Source organism: Castor canadensis, chromosome 15 (genome assembly GCF_047511655.1).
Source record: "Castor canadensis chromosome 15, mCasCan1.hap1v2, whole genome shotgun sequence".
Taxonomy (NCBI): domain Eukaryota; kingdom Metazoa; phylum Chordata; class Mammalia; order Rodentia; family Castoridae; genus Castor; species Castor canadensis.
In genome coordinates, this window is record NC_133400.1 from 68,176,736 (window position 1) to 68,191,462 (window position 14,727).

Here is a 14,727-nt window from a genome sequence, read left to right on the forward strand (position 1 = left end):
TACCTTGTGAATTAATTCCCCTCAGGACAGACAGTCTCTTCCATCCATATAGCGCCCCCCACCCAGGTGACAAAACATCATAAAATATAGAAAATAGAAGATGTTAGGGGAGAAAATAAATCTTTCTATGGAACCATCCTCAAGTAGAATGAATGTTTTGTCATTCTGAGAATGCCTAAACCCAGAGGTGTTCTGGGATGGTATAACCAGCTCATTCATGTTTTAGTTGTGTTTCTTTCCATGATGGAGGTTGGAATAAGATCCAAGTTGAGATTCCATGATTTTATGGTTAATGGTATGCCTTATGTAAAAAGGAAATTGATTGCAATTGTCTGTCTTCATCCTCCACTCCTTTACTTCTTAGAAATAGTACTAACAGAAAGAATAAAATTCAGCACTGGGAATAAATGACTATTTTTTCACATAGTTGTAATAACTGGGACCCTGACAGAGAGGCTTTGGAATGAAGCCACCGGAAAAAGAACCCCTATTTTAAAGCCAAGTGGCCACATGCCTAAGTTAAAAACAATGGGCTGACCTTGAGTTCTCTTGAGAAACTAGGGACTATATAGTTTGTGTTGGCAAAGTCTTTCTGTGAAGTCATTATTTCACTAGAAATACATGGAGTGCCTGCTTTTCCCTGTTCACTGGTGACTTTACTGGGTCTCAGGACCACCTTTAAAACCAGCTTATTTATTGGTTTTCATTTTCAGTCTATGCTCTTGCTGTTAAGTACAAAAAAGATCCTAATGGGTAACAAAATTCTCAGTTTCTTTTTTCATACAATGAAAGAGTGTGTTAGAATGATCTGCAAGTTTCCTTTTGATCCTGAAAGTCTTTGTCCTGTGATGATATTCTCTGTGGTATTCTAAAATCTCTATTTCTTGGATTGACTCAAGTAGCCTGAACCATTAATTGTTATTGACATTATACCACAAGTCAGGTTGGAGTTATTCTGGTTACTGCCATTTGTTAGCATTTAGGTGTTGCCCCTGTTTTATAGGCAAAGAAGCTGAGCCTCAGAGATATTAATAACTTTTCCAAGCTCATGGAGCTAACAGGAGAGATGAGGAAAAACTAAGTCTGCCTGCACAATTTTTTCCGCTCTTATTGTAGAGTTCTGCATCACAGTGCCGAACATGAGAGCTTTTAGAACATGATGTTGGGAATACTATTTTTTGTTTCACAGTAAAGTCATTGACTCCTGGCTTGAGATTATTGCTCCTTGTATTTGAGAAGTGAGAGGAGGTAACTATGGTCCCTTGGTCTCTTTTCCCAAGTAAGAGTTTGCATTTTCTGGTGAGGGCTTGAGAGGGAGAACTGCAAAAAGAAAAGAATGTAATTGAAAAATCTGGAAGCATTTGAGTTTTGCTTCTATTTAATTGTGTTATTTTCCCACCATTAGTTTAGTAGCATTCTACCAAGGAAAGAAGGAGATTTACTTTTGCTTGTAATGTTCTGTTTTGGTATGTAAAGACAGCTACCTGTCTTATTTTAAAAAAATCTGTCTGAGCTCAGGATACCTTTCAACATTGGGTGTTTATGACTATGAAGGTTGTTTAACAATCCTGGATGTGGAGGACTCTTAATGAGGGTTTTTTCCTTCTGGATGGATTCTAAATGCTCAGAAAACTGTCTAAAATTAGCTTTTCTTCACAGATATGGGTTGCTGCATCTTCATTTATTTTTATCAATCCTATGGTCAGTGTAACTGAAAATGTGTCATTAAAGTGTTATTGCCATGAAAAACACTGACTCTACTTATTGAAAATGAACAAACCAGTGATGCTGGGTAAGGTGGTTTGTAACTGGGGTATGATGGTTTGTAATGCATCAAATATTGGGAGTGGGAAGCTCTGTCAATGTTACAAATTCATGATGCTTAGGCTTGAACATCTGTTGGGACTTTGAATTGTCTGGACAATAGATACTAACCAATTGGGCTAAACAGTTTCATGGCCATCTGCTCAGAATTAAAACCTGGAGGGAGAAATTAAATTAATCATCCTACAACCTGGAGGATTTGGTATCCTGTAAGGTTGCTTTAACTGGTGCTGCTTTTATTTTCAAACATTTGAGTGAGAGGGTTTTTTTTTTTTTTGCATTATTTCCCTTATATATTTGTGAAAAGGGACTTTAAGGTGTGTGTGTTGGGGCACATGTGAGGGGAGCAGGGAATCACAGATGGGGTTGTTGGGGAAGGGGTTAGACGTGGCTTTTAAAGTGAATACTATCATCTGTCTCGATCTTCTTACCTGTAAAATGGAGTAACAAGATGCCCTACTTCACATGGTCTTACAAGGATAAAATAAGATAATTAATGAGTACAGTGTATTTAGTGTGATGTCTGGCACATGATAACATCCACTAATTATTTCTCTTCTTTGTTAACATTCATTATCATCATGATCACCATCATCATCATCATGACCTTATTTCAATATGCAAAATAGATTTAAAACCCGTCAGGAATAGTTTTCTTCTTAGGTCAATCTTATTATGGGTATTTACTGAATTAGTAACAAATTACATGCTACATGTATATAAATGTAAACATGAGTTTAGTGTATATATGTGTCTTTTAGTGGATCCAGTTTTTGAAAATTCTTTTGATCCACCTTAATTAATCTCTTCATTTGCCAAACTAATGCCAGGACTAAACATAGAATAATTCTTTTTCTCCTTTTTAAATATATGGATACACCATTGAATATGTTCTTACAGCGAATGCTAAAATAATGACTAATACACAAGGGGCCAATTTAGCAGGAACCCTTAATCATGACTTCCTGCAACTGGGCCCCTGATGGAAATATATAATTACAGATCAGTAATTGTAGATAACAGAACACCGGAAAATTGAGCGCAGGCCAATAGAAACCACCCCCAAGCTCTTTTCAATATAGGTTTTAAGAAACTGAAGTTCTCTTGGGTATAATCTTGCTTTGTCTTTGTCTCTCTCTTCCCCTTCTCTTGGTCTCCCCCAGCACCTCACCATCCTTAACAAGCAATACCAAAGGAATAGCCACAACCATCCTTCCTTCACTCCATCCCCAGTTCCTCACTGCCATTCCCTGTCTTCCTTTCCTCCCTCTGCTCTTCTCCTTCCTCCAGTCTCTTCTCCCATACACCAACTGGGCACATGTTACATGTCAAATCTTGTGTTCTGTTCACCTCTTGATCCAGCGCAGGCTCGATTAAGTGGTGAACAGAACAGATGTTAAAAATGCACTAGTAATTAATTTTAGTGTTTATAAGGACAATAAAGGATAAGTTCACAGAGTGTGAGACTGTATCAGGGAACTGACTTGTTTTATGATGAATGAGGAAGAAAAATGGTCCCTGCTGTGTACATTTGACCTTGACAATGGAAGAGGATTCAGCTAAATGAAGGTGGAGACGAGTGTTCTTATTAGAGGGAACAACAGGCATTACATTATGTAAAGGTCCTCCGAGGCAGGCAAAGGAAGGGACTGGAGCAAGTGAGAGTCTGGAAAGAATGGAGCTGGGAGAGCATGACTGTTGCAGGACAAGCTAGGGTTTTTAATCTACATGCAAAGAACAGTGAACAGCAATGGAAAGTCTTCAAGGTGATTGTGTTGAAATACAAGATTTTAAAAAAAAAATTTATTTTATTCATATGTGCATACAATGTTTGGGTCATTTCTCCCCCCTTTCCCCACCCCTTTCCTTAACCCCCCTTACCTCTTGCTACCTGGCAAAAACTATTTTGCCCTTACCTCTAATTTTGTTGAAGAGAGAGTATAAGCAATAATAGGAAGGAACAAGGGTTTTTGCTAGTTGAGATAAGGATAGCTATACAGGGAGTTGACTTGCATTGATTTCCTATGCATATGTGTTACCTTCTAAGTTAATTCTTCTCGAACTAACCTTTTCTCTAGTTCCTGGTCCCCTTCTCCTACTGGCCTCAGCTGCTTTAAAGTATCTGCTTTAGTTTCTCTGTGTTGAGGGCAACAAATGTTATCTAGTTTTTTAGGTGTCTTACCTATCCTCATACCTCCCTGTGTGCTCTCGCTTTATCATGTGATCGAAGTCCAATCCCCTTGTTGTGTTTGCCCTTGATCTAATGTCCACATATGAGGGAGAACATATGATTTTTAGGTCTTTTGGGCCAGGCTAACCAACACAGGATTTCAAGTATACCGAAAGTTATAGAAAGATCTCTGTAGTGGCCACCCTGCATTATTGCATTTGGGCAATTTATTATTATTATTTTGGTGGCACTGGGGTTTGAGCTCCAGGCCTCATGCTTGCTAGGCAGGCAGTCTACCACTTGAGCCACTCCAGCAGGCCAAACTTCATCATTTTAATGTAATGTAATATTGTTGATGCTGTTCATGGCTGTGCACACACCTTCCTGACTTCTGTCTCTCAATCTTCTCAGAGATAATCAGACCATGGAATTTGTAGCCATTAGGCTTTTATACTTCCACAAAAATTTTGTAAACCCATAAACAATATATAATATTGTTAGCAAGGTTTACAATTGTATGTAAGTCATAATATTATATGCTGTATGATTTTGCAAATTGCTTTTTTTCACAAAGCTTTGTTTTTGAGATTTATATGTTTTGGTATATCAAGTTATTTATTTATATGTATTTTTAATTTATATCTCCAACCTAAAATTGCCTCGTAATATCTAACTATGAGAATATAATGAGTATATCAAAATTTATTTACACATTTTCTATTAATAAACATTTATAGATTTTCCTTCAATTTTGCTGATATAGATAAGGCTGATAAGAATATTTTTTTTTGTGTGTGGTACTGGGATTTGAACTCAGGGCTTTGTGCTTTGGAAGCAGGGACTATTCTGCTTGAGCCACACCTCAACCCTTTTTTGCTTGGGTTATTTAGGATACAGGGTCTTGCTTTTTTGCTCAAGCCAACCTGGGCTGTGATCCTCCTATTTTAAGATTCTGGCTGTCACTGGGATGACCACCACCCCAGTGGTGGGGGTTGAGATGAGTGGTATTGGTTGAGATGGGGACTTGAGAACTCCTTATCTTGGCTGGCCGAAAAGTGCAGTCCTCCCTATCTCAGCATCCCAAACAGCTAGGATTATGGACACGACTCACCAGTATCTGACTTAAGAACATCTAAAAAAATTTTTTTTTTTTTGGTTTTGGGAATTGAATGTAGGGTCTCAATCATGCTAAGTATGCACTCTATCCTGAGCTACAATTCCTAGCCCTGCTAAGAATGTCCTTATCCATGGCTCATCGTGCAAACAAGAAGAGTTGTTCCAGTATATATCTCTAGAAGTTCAGTTGTTGGGATGAATATGTTGTACAACTTCCAACAAATTACTTTCCATTTTTATTTGCCAATCTCACTAAGATACAACACACATTATAACTTAATAATATTTCTAAGTATCTTATCTAATCTTTAAATTTGCCTTCCAGAGGAGTTGAAGGATTAGCTTGTCAATGATTTGGCATTTCATGTCTTTTGCTTTTATCTTATTGAACTGTAGTTTCCTGTACATACTGATTCTCATCCTTTCTAGGTTGTAGGCAGAGTAGGTGACTTCTTCACATCAGTGATTGTCTTGCTCATTGACTTGTTCATACCTACTTATGATTTTATAATTTGAGATAGGGTCTTGCTACATACCCGAGGATGGCTTTGAACTCTCAATCATTTTGCCCTGGCCTCCTGAGTGCTGGAATTACAGGCATGTACTAACATGCCTGGCATGCTTTTTTTAACAAAAACTAAACTTTGACTTTTAATATTTAAAGTATTCCATGTTTTTATTTATGGTTTATCTTTTTCATTGTCTGCTTTAAGAAATCATTAGCTAATAAAGCTGATACTGAATTATTTTTAAAAATCTGACTTCACATTTAGGTCTTTAATTCAGTTGAGTTTAATTTTGGGTATATAATCATCCTTTATTTCTCTTTTAACCCTTTTTGTCATTTTTCTTATTTTTTGGACTGGAATTAAAATTGCTGTAATAGGTTCTGCACACAAGGTGAAAGCAAACAAAATCACGAGAGGATGGGAGGTACCAAACCACAGGAGAAGAAAAGACAAGGAATCAGAGAGTAGCACTGATTCAGCTGCACACAATCAAACCCTTAAACAACAAAAACAACTAGATAACAGGAATCACCACACACCTATTGTAAGGAACTGCCAAATAAAGACCATGCCACGTGTGGAAAAGAAAGATTTATTAGGGGCCAGACCACAGGGCTGTCACTCTCAGGTTCAGAGTGCAGTGGCTTGACTGAATTGGGTAGTGGACTTTTTAGGAGGAGCCAAGCCATGGGGGAGGGAGAGAGTCTCTGGTCTCTGATTATCTGCGATCACCAGATGGAACAGGTCGACATGCCTGACTAGTTGAGTAACTGGAAGTTCCTAAAATTTTGCAAGCAGAGAAACAAGCAGGGAAACAAACAGGGAAGTTTGGCAAGCAGTCATAAATCAGGGGGTCTGGTTTTGGTGCTACCCTTGGGACCTTCTGCCCACCCCAAGAATGCCAGGGACCTAACACCTATCAATATTAACACTGTCAATAGACTCAACTTCCCTATCAAAAGACACCATTTGGCAAAATGGATTAAAAAGGAAGATCCAATAATCTGTTGTTTATAGGAGACCCATCTCATTGACAGAAACAAACACTGGCTTAGGGTGAAAGGCTGGAAGAAGATTTACCAAGCTAATGGTCCCCGAAAACAGGTAGGAGTAGCAATACTTATCACAGACAAAGTAAACTTCAAATTTACATTGATCAAACAAGATAAAGGACACTCCATACTAATGAAAGGAGAAATACACCAAAAGGAAATAACAATTATCAACCTATATGCACCCAACGTCAGTGGGTATGTTCATTAAACATACTCTGAAGGACCTAACAGCATATATAGACTCTAATACAGTGGTAGTGGGAGACTTGCACACTCATGCTTATTGCAGTATTATTCATAATAGCCAAGCTATAGAAACAGCCCAGATGGGTCACCAACAGATAGGTCATCCAAACAAAAAATCAATAAAGAAATTCTAGAACTAAATCACACCATAGATCAAGTAGAGACCTAACTGATGTCTACAGAACATTTCATCCAACTTCTACACAATATACATTCTTCTCAGCAGCCCATGGAACTTTCTCCAAAATAGATCATATCTCAGGGCACAAATCAAGTCTCAGCAAATATAAGAAAATAGAAATAATCCCCTGCATTCTATCTGATCACAATGCATTAAAAATAGAATTCAACAGCAAAAACAAAAGAAGAAAATATGCAAACAATTGGAAGTTGAATAACACATTGCTCAATGATCAGTGGGTCATAGATGAAATTAAAAAACAAATTAAAAGTTTCCTGGAAGTTAATGAAAATGAAAACATGACCTACCAGAACTTATGGGACACAGCAAAGGCAGTCCTAAGAGGAAAGTTTATAGCCATGAGTCCATATATTAAAAGGACAGAAAGATCTCAAATAAATGACCTAATGCTATAGTTCAAACTTCTAGAAAAACAAGATCAAGCAAAACCCAAAACAAGCAGAAGGAGAGAAATAATAAAAATAAGGGATGAAATTAATGAAATAAAGTCAAAAACAAAAACAAAAACAAAAAAAACCAAACCCATACAAAGCATCATCAAAACAAAAAGTTGGTTCTTTGAAAAAATAAACAAGGTTGACAAACCCCTGGCAAATCTGAATAAAATGAGGAGGGAAAAGTCCCAAATCAGTAAAATCAGGAATGCAAAAGGGGAGATAGAAACAAACACCAAGGAAGTCCAGGGAATCATCAGAGACTGCTTTGAGAGCTTATATTCCAATAAATTTGAAAATCTTGAAGAAATGGACAAATTTCTAGATACTTATGACTATCCAAAACTGAGCCAAGAGGATATTAACCACCTAAACATCTATAACATTAAATGAAATTGAAGCAGCAATAAAAAGTCTCTCAAAAAAGAAAAGTCCAGGGCCTGACAAATTCTCTGCTGAATTCTACCAGACCCTTAAAGAAGAACTAATACCAACTCTCCTTAGACTTTTCCAGAAAAAGAAAGGGAAAGAATACTACCTAGCTCATTTTATGAAGTCAGTATTACACTCATCCCAAAACCAGACAAGACACATCCAAAAAGGAGAACTATAGGCCAATCTCCTTCATGAACATTGAGACAAAAATCCTGAATCAAATAAAGGCAAACCGAATCCAACAACACATCAGAAAGATCATTCACCACGACCAAGTCTGCTTCATCCCAGGGATGCGGGGGGGGGGGGGTGTTCAACATATGTAAATCAATAAATGTAATACAGCACATTAATAGAAGCAAAGACAAAAACCACTTGATCATCTCAATAGATGCAGAAAAAACCTCTGATAAGATGCATGATAAAAGCTTTAAGAAAACTAGGAAAAGAAGGAATGTGCCTCAAAATTCTAAAGGCTACATATGACAAACCTATAGCTAACATCATACTTAATGGAGAAAAACTGAAACCATTTCCCCTAAAATCAGGAATGAGACAAGGGTGCCCACTCTCCCCACTCCTATTCAACATAGTCTTAGAATTTCTAACCAGAGCAATAAAGCAAGAAGAAATAATAAAAGGAATACAAATAGGTATCTTTACCCTGTAAAAGTATCCCTATTTGCAGATGACATGATCCTACATCTCAAAAACCCAAAAAACTCTACCCCAAAACTCCTAGACACCATAAACAGCTTCAGCAATGTAGCAGGATACAAAATCAACTTACAAAAATCAGTAGCCTTCTATACACCAACAATGAACAAATTGAGAAAGAATATATGAAATCAATTTCATTTACAACAGCCTCCCCCCAAAAAAATCAAATACCTAGGAATAAATTTAACAAAGGATGTAAATGACCTGTATAAGGAGAGCTACAAACCACTGAAGAAAGAGATTGAGGAAGACTACAGAAGATGGAAAGATTTCCCCTGCTCATGGATTGGCTGAATTAACATAGTAAAAATGGCTACACTACCAAAAACAATCCACAAATTCAATGCAATTCCCATCAAAATCCCAATGACATTCATCACAGAGATTCAAAAATCTATATCAAACTTCGTTTGGAAACACAAGAGACCACGAATAGCCAAGGCAATACTTAGCAAAAAGAGCAATGCTGGAGGTATCACAATACCTGACTTCAAACTATATTACAGAGATATAGCAATAAAAACTGCATGGTACTGACACAAAAACAGACATGAAGACCAATGGAACAGAATACAGTACCCAGATATGAATCCACACAGTTATACCCACCTTATTTTGACAAAGGCACCAAAAACATACCATGAGAAAAGACAGCTTCTTCAATAAATGTATTGGAAAAAGTGGTTATCTTCCTGCAGAAAACTGAAACTAGATCCATGCCTATTACCCTGTACTAGTATCAACTCAAAGTGGATTAAGGGCCTTAATATCAGACCTGAAACTCTGAAGTTAGTACAGGAAAGAGCAGGAAATACTCTGGAAGCAATAGGTATAGGCAAAGACTTCCTCAGTAGAACTCCAGCAACTCAGCAACTAAGAGAAAGGATAGACAAATGGGAGTACATAAAATTAAGAAGCTTCTGCACAACAAAAGAAATGGTCACTAAACTGAAGAGACCACCCACAGAGTGGGAGAAAATATTTGCTGGCTATATATCAGACAAAGACTAATAACCAGAATATACAGGGCACTCAAAAAACTAACCCCCCCCAAATCAATGCACCAATAAAGAAGTGGGCAACTGAACTAAACAGAACTTTTTCAAAGGAAGAAATCCAAATGGCCAAAAAACACATGAAAAAATGCTTACCATTTCTGGCCATAAAGGAATGCAAATCAAAACCACACTAAGATTCCACCTCATTTCTGATAGAATAGCTATCATTAAAAACACTATTAACAATCAATGTTGGTGAGGATGAGGGAAAAGGGACTCTCATACACTGCTGGTGGAACTGTAAGCCAGTACAACCACTTTGGAAAACAATATGGAGGCATCTTAAAAAACTAAACATAGATCTGCCATATGATCCAGCAACCCCACTCCTAGTGATATACCCAAAGGAATGTGACTCAGGTTACTCCAGAGGCACTTGCACATCCATGTTTACTGCAGCACTATTCACAATAGCCAAGTTGTGGAAACAGCCAAGATGCCCCACTATTGATGAATGGATTAAGAAAATGTGGTATTTATACACAATGGAATTTCACTCAGCCATGAAGAAGAATGAAATTTTGTCATTCGCAAGTAAGTGGATGGAACTGGAGAACATCATCTTTAGCGAAGTTAGCCAGGCTCAAAAGACCAAAAATTGTATGTTCTCCCTCATATGAGGATTATAAACCTGAAAGAAATGCAGTAATATTATTGGATGTGGGTCACATGCTAAGGGGAGAATGCATACAGGAAGAATAGAGAAAGGGAAGGAAAGCTAAAACTTGAAAGTGTTTGATGTGTCCACTGTAGAGGAACAAATAAAGTAATCTTAATCTGACAGAGGCCACTATGGGAAGGTGACAGGGAAGTAGTGAAGAGGTCTGGTAGAGATGAACTAGTTCAGATTGTAATACACAAATGCATGGAAGCAATGATAGGAATCTCTCTGTATAGCCATCTTTATCCTAAGCTAGCAAAAATACTATGTCTTTCTTATTATCTCTTAAGTTTTCTCTTCAACAAAATTGGAGGAGAGAGCAGAACAAATTCTGCCTGGAAGGGGAGAGGGGTGGAGGGTAGGGTAGATGGCCCAAAAAATGTATACACATATGTATAAATGAATAAACAATAGAAAATAAAATAAAATAAAATAACATCTCAACTGATAAAATTGCTGTAATAGTTTTTTTTAAAAATATATTTGTATAGGATATTATTTCTCTCTTTTTTATTCATCTTATGTTTGTTTCTAGCTCACTATTTAAATTTTTTTTCATGAAATCAATACATTTACTAAAAGATTTTATCTTTTTCTTAGCTCATCTTTGCTTTTTAAGACCTGTATCTACTCAGTTTGTCTTCTTTTCCTGAAATAATACTTCATTATTTCTTAGTGAGAATCTCTGGGCATTCATCACTTTTAGTTTTCCCATGTCCAAACATACTTTCTTCTGGAGTCTTGAATTAGAGTTTATTTGCATATGAAACTTGAGATTGAGACTTTCCATTTCTTCTCATTATGTGGAAGATGTAATTCTCAGGCTTCTGTTATTTGTTGTGGCTGGCAAGTTCCACTGTCGTTCCAAGTGTAGTTCTTTTGCAGGTAATCTGCCTTTCCTTTCTGGGAGCCATAAACATCTCTCTCTTATTCTTGCCTACAGTTTTTCTGTACTTATGGGAATGGTGTTGCTATTATATATCTTGATTGGTGCTTGGAGTGTACTTTCTGTCTGCAGAGGATTCATGTCTTTCTTCAAATGTGGGCAATTTTAAATTCTGAATAATGCTTCTTCACCATGTTGTTAATTTGCTTGTTTGAGAATTTCTGTTGGACATCTAGAAATCTGTGAGTCTATTCTTTGGGTCTTAATGGCGTATAATTTATGTGCTATATTCAGAGAAGTTTCCTCACTATCCTCTACTTCTCCCTGTGTCAAGTCTGGGCATACATTACCTATTCCATTTTTAAACTCAATGTCTTTAAAAAAATTTTTAGCTGCTGTTATTTAAAAATTTCTCGCACCTTTAAGATGGGAGTATTCATTTATTTCATTGGGCAACTAAACATACATATTCTTAAAAAACTTTTGCCAGATGGCTCCAAAAACTTAGTTTCCTTGGGGGCACACTCATATTTTGAAAGCTGATTTTTGTTGGCTATCTTTCTTAGTATTCGATTCCTTCCTCTGTTTTGGAATTTTGCTTTGCAGGCTTATTTTGAGTGGGAGCCTGTTGTTTTTGTTTTTCTTCTTCTATGTTCAGCCCTCCTGGGCCAGTGGTTTGTGGTCACCTTTGTGTAGCTGCTCAGGACTCCTTGCCCAGAGCCTGCTGGTGTCACAGGACTCCTGGTCCCCAGTGGTGTTGGGGTATAGTGGCTTGCTTCCTGCCTTGATTGCAGATTAACTGTCTATCTTCTTTCTCCTTTCTAGGCTTGTAGCTTATTAAAATTCTAGCTCGATTTTTTACTTTCTGTTATGGGTTGGTGCTGACAGTGGAGGGATAGGAGTTGGTCAGTGAAGCTGGCCCCACCTGCAGCTTCAGAGAGCAGTAATTTTATCCTTGTTGCCTCACTGGAACCAAACTGCAGCCTACCACAGCTTCCTTCCAGGATGGGTGCACAGCAGAGCCCACTGACTGGGTGTCTCTTCTGTTTCTGGTTCACAGATTGATTCTGAGCTTCATGATGTCTTTGGTTTTCTGTGTCTCTGTTTTATCTGCTTTTGCTTTGTGTTGGACTGGGGGAGGCATGTCCATCCATGGGTCATCATTAGGGAGTGGCATGGATAGAATTATGTTTAAAATGGGCTTTGTGTTTGTGCAACATTTTGAGGGGCCCAGCTGGGAGGCAGGGAGGGAGGTCATGAGGCTGTTTCATAGTCTGGCTGAGGTGACCTTGACCTGGATGCAGGAGCTGGCAGTGGAAATCAGAGCAGTTTGCTAATGTAACTTGTGTCTAGCTGCTGGCAACCTCAGGGGTCTGCCATCAAAGGAGGCAAGGGAGTGTCTGCGCCGATATGTCCTTATGTTGGCACAACATATTCCCACTAGAACTTTCCCAGGGTCTTCCTTATCATCTGTGCTGATTCCTTTCCTTCTTTCAGTCTTCGCTTCCCCCTGCTTTAAAAATTGATTATACAGAATAATGGGTTTCATTCTGACATTTTCATACATGTATACAATGTACTTTGAATTAACTTCCATCAGCCTCTCTTGTCCTCTACCAAAGAGTCCCCCTTCTTTAGAATAGCCATCATCAGCAACACCACCAACAACAGGTGTTGGCGAGGATGCGGGGAAAAAGGAACCCTCTTACACTGTTGGTGGGAATGTAGACTAGTACAACCACTCTGGAAAAAAATTTGGAGGCTACTTAAAAAGCTGGACATCGATCTACCATTTGATCCAGCAATACCACTCTTGGGGATATACCCAAAAGACTGTTACTCCAGAGGCACCTGCACATCCATGTTTATTGCGGCACTATTCACAAAAGCCAAGTTATGGAAACAGCCAAGATGCCCCAGCACTGACGAATGGATTAAGAAAATGTGGTATCTATACACAATGGAATTTTATGCAGCCGTGAAGAAGAACGAAATGTTATCATTCGCTGGTAAATGGATGGAATTGGAGAACATCATTCTGAGTGAGGTTAGCCTGGCTCAAAAGACCAAAAATCGTATGTTCTCCCTCATATGTGGACATTAGATCAAGGGCAAACACAACAAGGGGATTAGACTATGAGCACATGATAAAAGCGAGAGCACACAAGGGAGGGGTGAGGATAGGTCAGACACCTAAAAAACTAGCTAGCATTTGTTGCCCTTAATGCAGAGAAACTAAAGCAGATACCTTAAAGCAACTGAGGCCAATAGGAAAAGGAGACCAGGAACTAGAGAAAAGGTTAGATTAAAAAGAATTAACCTAGAAGGTAACACCCACGCACAGGAAATCAATGTGAGTCAATGCCCTGTATAGCTATCCTTATCTCAACCAGCAAAACCCCTTGTTCCTTCCTATTATTGCTTATACTCTCTCTACAACAAAATTAGAGATAAGGGCAAAATAGTTTCTGCTGGGTATTGAGGGGGGGAGCGGGAGGGGGTGGAGTGGGTGGTAAGGGAGGGGGTGGGGGCAGGGGGGAGAAATAAACCAAGCCTTGTATGCACATATGAATAATAAAAGAAAAATGAAAAAAAAAAAAAAAAGAGTCCCCCTTCTACTTCCATGCTTTTTTTGTTTTGTCTTTTAAATCTAAATCCCAATATGGAAGAAAACATGGCCGTATTTGTCTTTTTGAGTCTGGCTGATTTTGCTTAACAAGATGATCTCCAGTTCCATCCATTTTCCTGCAAGTGACATAATTCTATTCTTTTTATGGCTGAATAATACTCCATTGTATATATATGCCACATTTTATCCTTCATCTGTTGATGGCACCTGGGCTGTTTCCATAACTTGGCTATGCCATAAACACAGGTGAGCAGGTGTCTCTATGTGTACAGACTTACATTCCTTTGAATATATAACCAGGAATGGGATGGCCATCCTATGGTAGTTGTATTTCTAGTTTTCTGAGGATCCTCCATATCGATCTCCATAGTGGCTGCACTAATTTACATTCCCTCAACAGCATATGAGGGCTCCTTTTCCCCTGCATCCCTCCCTGCATTTGTTGTTGTTTGTTTTTTTGATGATGGCTGTTCTGACTAGGGTAAGGTGCAATCTCAGTATAGTGTTGACTTGCATTTCCTTTATGATTAAGGTTGCTAAACAGTTCACGTACTTATTGGCCATTGCTACTTCTTTGGAGAAGTGTGTGTTCAATTCATTCACCCATTTATTGATTGGATTATCTGTTCTTCTGTTGTCTATTTTGCTTAACTCTTTATATACTTTGTATACTAATTCCTTGTCAGATAAACAGCTGGCAAAGATGTTTTCCTAGTCTGTGGGCTGTGTCTTTACTCTGGTCATTGTTTCCTTTGCTGTGAAGAGGCTTTTTTAATTTGATG